Source organism: Panthera pardus, unplaced genomic scaffold (assembly GCF_024362965.1).
Source record: "Panthera pardus isolate Hobbes unplaced genomic scaffold, ASM2436296v1 HiC_scaffold_13, whole genome shotgun sequence".
Taxonomy (NCBI): domain Eukaryota; kingdom Metazoa; phylum Chordata; class Mammalia; order Carnivora; family Felidae; genus Panthera; species Panthera pardus.
The window spans coordinates 196,864,706-196,871,149 of record NW_026526688.1 but is presented as its reverse complement, the minus strand read 5'-3'; the positions used below and the strand labels follow the sequence as shown (position 1 = coordinate 196,871,149).

The window sequence follows — 6,444 nt, the reverse complement described above, 5'->3', positions numbered from 1 at the left end:
GAAATTGGTTCCAGGGTAGTGCCACTCCGCACTTACGCATAATGAAAAAGAAGGTTAGCAAGGAGGAGAGAGGTAGGAACAAAGGAGGAACGGGAACCGGGTGGATGTGTGTGTGACAGTGTATGGGGGCCGGGAGAGACAGGGGGAGAGACACAGGGAGAGATCAGCACAGGGAGAAACAAGGACAGTGAGGGAGGAGATCACCAGAAGGAAAGGGGGTCGGAGAAGCCGAGGCGGTAACTTGAAGGAGTGTGCAAACGCACATCTATGGAATATACGTTTCCAAAGGGCCTCCTGTGTATGAGGACCTTTGCCCGTGCCTGGCTGCTCTAGTGAAAGTTCAAAAAAAATTGCTTTGAACTGAGCGGGAGGTAATTCTGAGCGGCCACGTGGCATGGAATCTATTTGAGTCCTTGAAATCCACCCTGAACCCACACCTTACCAGATGGATTCCGAGTCTGGCAAGGTTGAAAGAAGGGAGGACGTGAGAAGCCAACGTCTTCAGAGACAGAAAGCCCCAGGTGGAACATGAGACAGGAACAGACAGCCTGGGTGGCCTTTGGTTTTGCAAGTACTCGGGCTGGCCCCACCTTTGCTCGCCTCTCCCCTATTCCCAGGTCCTCGGGCTGCTGTCTGGATCTTGTCCCGGCTCCGAAGCCAGATGGCAAGCAGCCCGTCTCTCCTTCCAGGAGCCTTCGGGAACATCATGTTGTGGGACTTCTCCCCACAACAGCCCCACTTAAGACATCGTCACTTTCTTCTGGCAGTCTCAGGCTTGTCGCCTTGGGGACTCATTTGCTGCCTGCCCTGCCCACCCCACACGTAAGAGTGAGTCGCTGGCAGAGCGGGAAGACAATGTGTGAACTCCGTGCCCCGGCGACTAGCACGTGCTTGGTGCCCGGGAAGTGGCACATTACATATTTGGCGAGTAAAGAATAAATAAGTGAAAGAAAACATGCCAGCTGGGTGGGGATCCAGATGACCCTCGGGTACAGATATATCATGCGACGTCTCTTCCCAAGATTCCATCTCAATGTCTAGAATTCTGCCCTCTGATCCTCGTAAAAGTGGTCAGCTTCTCCAAGTACCACAAACAGGGGACAGAGTTGCCACAGCTCCCCATGAGATAAAGTCCCACCTTGTGGCCCTGGCCATGCCACTCATCAAGTTCTAAAACCATCACTTGGAAAACAAACCAATAAGCCTCCTTTCCCTTAAACAAGTACCTGAGACTGGAGTCTGGGGGCTAAATAGGACATCCTCTATATTTTGTTTGTCTTTCTAGGAAGAGAGGGCTTTGGCTCGGCCAATTCGACACTTAAACTCCCCATCAGTGAACAGCTATGTCATTTCGCAAAGGTCCCATGAACTCCCTGAAGCTCACGTTTTCTTTCTATAAAATGGAAGATAAAAGTAGCTACTTCATAGTGTTTTCTGTGAGGAGTTAGACGCCCTATAGAGTGCCAAGCATAAAGTAGGTGCTCAGTAAATCACCAGTTTTGTTTTTGTTGGTTGGGCAATTCGCCTGCTCATTTTTGCACGCAGTGGCCTCTCTTTCTTCAATTCCCAGCCTTCCTGTCCCTTCTTGCAAAGTTCTTACTTGCTTTTCAAGACCCGGATCAAAAGCCACCTGCTTAAGCATTCAAGGGCACCCTTGTTGTAAGGTTAAGTGCAAGCCTCAAATTGCACTAAGGAAACAGCACACCCTAGTCTCCTGAGGGCGCGGCCATTGATCTGCAGAAAATCTGACCAGCTGCTTGCCTTGCCCAGGGCGCATCATTTTGAAGTGATTTTCTGTGAGAGATCAGGCTATATTGATCTGGTCCCAGGCCAGAGGCCCTGAATGCTAAAAAGGAAGTGTTAAGGTGTTAGGGCAAGAAGAGTCAGGAAGTTCCTTATTTTATCGTCCACTAGAGGACCTAGCAGGCAGAGGAGCTCAGGAACAGTGTGAATGAGAATGTGATGGGGTTGTTTGGAGCCTCAGAAGGGGCGCCTGTTGGCTGCGGGAGCAGCCTGCTGCATCAGAGCCCGTGTGTATTCTTACACTTGGCCTGCGAGCCACGCCCATTCCGGAAGGGCGCTGCAGAGGCCCAAGGTCAGCCTAGAGCCCTGCGCTCACCCACCTGAGGAGCTTGGCGGGATCAGAGGTGAGTACACCCATCATCTTCATGTGCTTATTCACTCATTTAAATATGAATGTACTCTGTGCATAGGCCAGAGTCTATGGATTGTGGGAGCCACGCAAAGTGTAATTCCTGGCCTCTAGAGGCTCACGGCTTTGCTAGGAACTAACAAGGAGTCTGACAGGAAATAGAAAGGCAGCAGAATTCAGGCTTTGGCCTAAGAACCACCATGGGCAAATCCTTCCTCGGCCGGGCACCTTCTATGACCTTGGTGAGTTATTGAAACGTTCTGAGCTTCTCTTACTTGATCTTTAAAATGAGGAATTGCACAAATCTCCTTGGGCCACCTCACAGGACGCGGAGATGGGATACGCAAGCCGCCTGGCAGGTGGAAGGCCAGCCACACAAGGCAGATGTTATCATCAGGGCCTTTTGCGGCCCTTCCCTTGCTGCGAGGTTCTGACCTCTCGACTACTCCGTATCCATTAACTCGTGGGAAGAGGGAGGGTGACATTTAAATCCTCTCTGTGTACCATGTACCTTAGGAGTCACTTTACACAGGTGCTGCGTACTCCAACCCAACTAACAACCCAGTGAGGTGAGTATTTTCGCCTCGATGTTACAGACGAGAAAACTGAAGATCAGAGAGTTTCCATTCTTTGCCTAGGGTCACACGGTGAATGATGGTCCGGGCAGGATATACTCCATTCTGAACAGTAGGCTCTTTCTCCTGTCTCATATTTGGCTATAAGGGAAGGTGTATTTGTTATCTCCAAGAGACAGCAGAGTGTTGTGGTTAAATGCACAGACGCTAGATCCAATCTCCAGCACTTACTTCCAGCTCTGTGACTTTGCGGGCTTGGGGGCGGGGGGGTGGCATGAGTCTGTTAGGGCCGTTGTGACAAAACACCACTGCCCGGCAGCTTAAACAACAGAAGGGTGTTGTCTCACAGTTCTTGAGACTGGAAGTCCAAGATCAAGGTGTGGGCAAGCTTGGTTTCTTCTGAGGCTTCTCTCCTGGGCTTGCGCACGGCTACTTTGTCCCCGTGTGGTCTTTTCCCTGCTTGCACACATTGGTGGCATCTCCTTGGGCATCCGGACCTCCTTTTCTTATAAAGGTAGCAGTCAGACTGGATTAGAGCTCACACTAAGATCTTTTAAACTTCATCCCTATGGTAAAGGTTCTGTCTTCGGAGTATAGTCACATTCTGAGGCTCTGAGGGTTAGGGCGTCAGTATAAGGATCTCTGAGGGTTAGGGCGTCAGTATAAGGATTTGCCGGGGGGGGGGGGCACAATTCAGTCCATAGCATCCAGTTACTGAAACTTCCTGTGTCACAGTCTCCTTATCTGTAAAATGGAGAATGTAAGTTAATGTTTCTAAAGTGTTACACACGGTGCCTGGCACCTAGTCGAGTGACGTAAACGTTCGCTAAGTAAGAAAGTAGGAACATAGAAAGGAATTGTCAGGCCTGACCTAGTTGTTCAGTAGCAGAACTATAGTTCGATTCCCCGTCTCCAAAACTTGGGTCACCTATAAATAGGTGCTCCAATAATATCCGTTGAATAGATACATGGCTCCATTGAATCTAAGGGAAAAGTGATTCGCTTAAGAAGGAGGAGTCGGGTCTGGAAGAAGGATCAGACCTGGAAGGAAGATCAGAAATTATCTGTCACCGTAGGAGACGTGAAAGGTGAGCCAAGGGGTTAAGGGACATGCCCAAGAGTCACGGTTAGCAAAAGGCCCACCGCGGCACGATGTCAGGAGTTCTGCTCCCGTTCTGGCCCTGAACCCAACAGCCTTCCAGGAAACGAAGATATTTAACACATGCAAGTCTGCCCCAAATCAACAAGAGTTCCAGGTGCGTCCAGGCCTGTGCAAGTTACTTCCAGCAACAACATCTCTTTTAAAAATGTTGCATTTGCCTCTTTCACCTGGGAGTCCCTGATTAATTATATATATTAAAAAAAAAAAACTGATAAGATTCTGGTTCACAGAGACAGGATGCCTGCTGCATAATTAGAACAGGGTGAATCATAGCAGATGGGGCACAGCACAAGTCTGTGCAAAAAAAAGACGAACCAAAAAGGGCAAAGAAAAAGAGACAAAAGTAAATGCGGGAACTGTGGCTGAAAATAAGAGGTGTCTTGGAGTAATTGCTGGCTTTGGGACCCATTCCGACGTCTGCTTGATTGTTCTTACTACAAATATCCTGGAACTGATTCGCCTTGCCTGTATAAATCAGATGGCCAATTAATCATGCACTGATATTATTATTTAGAGATATTTATTGTACTTTGTTCTTAAAGCAAAACGACCCGATTTTGATGATGGGGGAATGTAAAATCTACACAGAATCTTTATATTCTGTCTGCTCGATTAAAAGTAATGTTAAAGTAGAATTTTCTATTAAAATACTTGTCCGTTATAAAAGATTTTAGAATGCATTCCGAGAAAATTGTTTCATTATTTTCTGTGTATATTTTATAGTCCTTGAACACAATATTTTCATTTGCTGCTTAATACTCCATGATAGTAACATAGCATAATTTATCAACTTTCCCTATTGTAAATTTTGGTGGTTTCTGATTTTGAAGGGTAAATATGAGTGGGCTTAGTTTCACGCCTGAAATGAATTGCTTCTTTCTAAAAAAAAAAAAAAATCTAGGGTTGTTAAAATCAAATATTCTCATAAGTTGTACATACTCTGACTTCATGACTTGACAGTTACTTTATTGAAGTATATTGAAACAACAACAAAAATCAATAAATTTTCAGCTTTTAGTATTTGAATCCAGCTTGATAGCCCCCGAAATCATGAAAACCTCAAGTAATAATAGAATAAAGGCAGGGGGAAGGGAAGGAGCGTGAACTTCAGTCAGACCAAGTCAGGTGCCATCCAGGCTGGTCAGGCGCTGGCCATGCCAGTTTCAACACATGACTTCCCCTTCCGGGTTTTGACTTCTCGACTGTAAACTAGGGATAAGAGGGCTTTCTCGGCATGATGGTCAGAGGAGTCAGGTATAAACTGGGTGGAAAGCACACAGCTCAGGAGCCGACGCACAGGGCTTTCGCCCACTTACTCCATTAATGTAGACTCCAACCCACCCTTCTCCAGGAAGGTACAGATAATTACAAACTGGTATTTATTAACCTCAGGTTTCTACATAATTATATCAAGTCTCCTCTCTAATTTGCATGTATGAACACAATGTAAAATAGCGAATCGCATTTCTTTTGGTATTAATCGCACTCTTAATCCACTATCACCAAGATTCCGGCTGAGCCAGTGCAACAGAAGTGCTATTATGGGACGATTATCACCTCCAACATGTCAGGACCCGGAAAACTAAAGTGTCCCAGCCATCCCGGGCCACTGACAGCCCCCTTCATGCCCTGGATGTGTCCTCCAGGTTTTTGCTGCTCCCTCAAGTTTGCCTGATGACCGTGTCTTCTCTTTCATTGCTCAGCTCCAGAGTTAGCACCTCAAGAAGAGTCTGGGCAGAAAGCCACCTGGGTAGAAACAATCACCCTTGTGGATATGCTGCTGCCGTTCCGCACACGAACGTCAAACTCGTTTTCGGAACCTGCCCCTGTACGTCCACATTCTCCACTCACCTGTGTGCTCCTTGAAGGCAAAGGCAGGTGCCCTACCCACTGTTCTTTCACCAGGACCAGGTTTCAGGGCTCTGGATCAGACAGAGCATTGACGGTCTCAGATTATCAGATCACTTCTGAGCCAGTGGAACCAATGCACGCGTGGCTCAAGTGGAGTGGCTGTCTCAGAATTTCCGTATAGATGGGCTGAGGGGCGGAAAAGCTGTGGAACTTTTCTTAGCGCTGTATTAAGCATTCTGATTCTGCATATTGGTTTGAAGTAGGTCAAAAACATGTCAAAGGCTTCCAAGAATGCTTTTATTTACATTTCCTATAAGATAGGGGGGAAATAGCGCTGCTTACATGAAATGATAGTATCAATAGTAATGTTTGGAGGCGTCTGGCCAGAATGGGTGCTAATAGAATTTATAAAAAAGCTCCCTAGAAGCCCACTCACAATACTGCCACCAGGCATTTCTCACAACTCTGTTACCCCAGAATGCCAGAGAGCCCTCTTTACACAGGACACTGAGGCTGGAATGCCACATGCTCCCAAGCAAAACCAAAACCAAAACCAAAACCAAAACCAAAAGGCTGAAGTGGTGATCACATTCTAAACCAATTTTTTTTTTTTTTTTAACGCAACTGGGTTTCATTTGGGTCAGTCGTAAAATCCCCAGTAAGATTTATAAAGTGGGAATGAATCACCAAGTCCTCTCCACAAT

The 6,444-nt window shown here is 46.8% G+C and overlaps 1 long non-coding RNA gene across 2 annotated transcripts in view; it reads left to right on the top strand.

Annotated features, from left to right (window-relative positions):
• Nucleotides 1–2,132: 2,132 nt before the first annotated feature.
• LOC109269658 (uncharacterized) overlaps nucleotides 2,133–6,444 on the top strand; it is a 32,846-nt gene continuing 28,534 nt past the window's right edge. Inside the window, exon 1 of one of the 2 annotated variants that reach the window (XR_002081196.2) lies at nucleotides 2,133–2,394. This is a non-coding gene — a long non-coding RNA (uncharacterized LOC109269658). The remainder of the gene's footprint in view (nucleotides 2,395–6,444) is intronic. The other variant, XR_002081195.2, reaches the window with a different exon arrangement.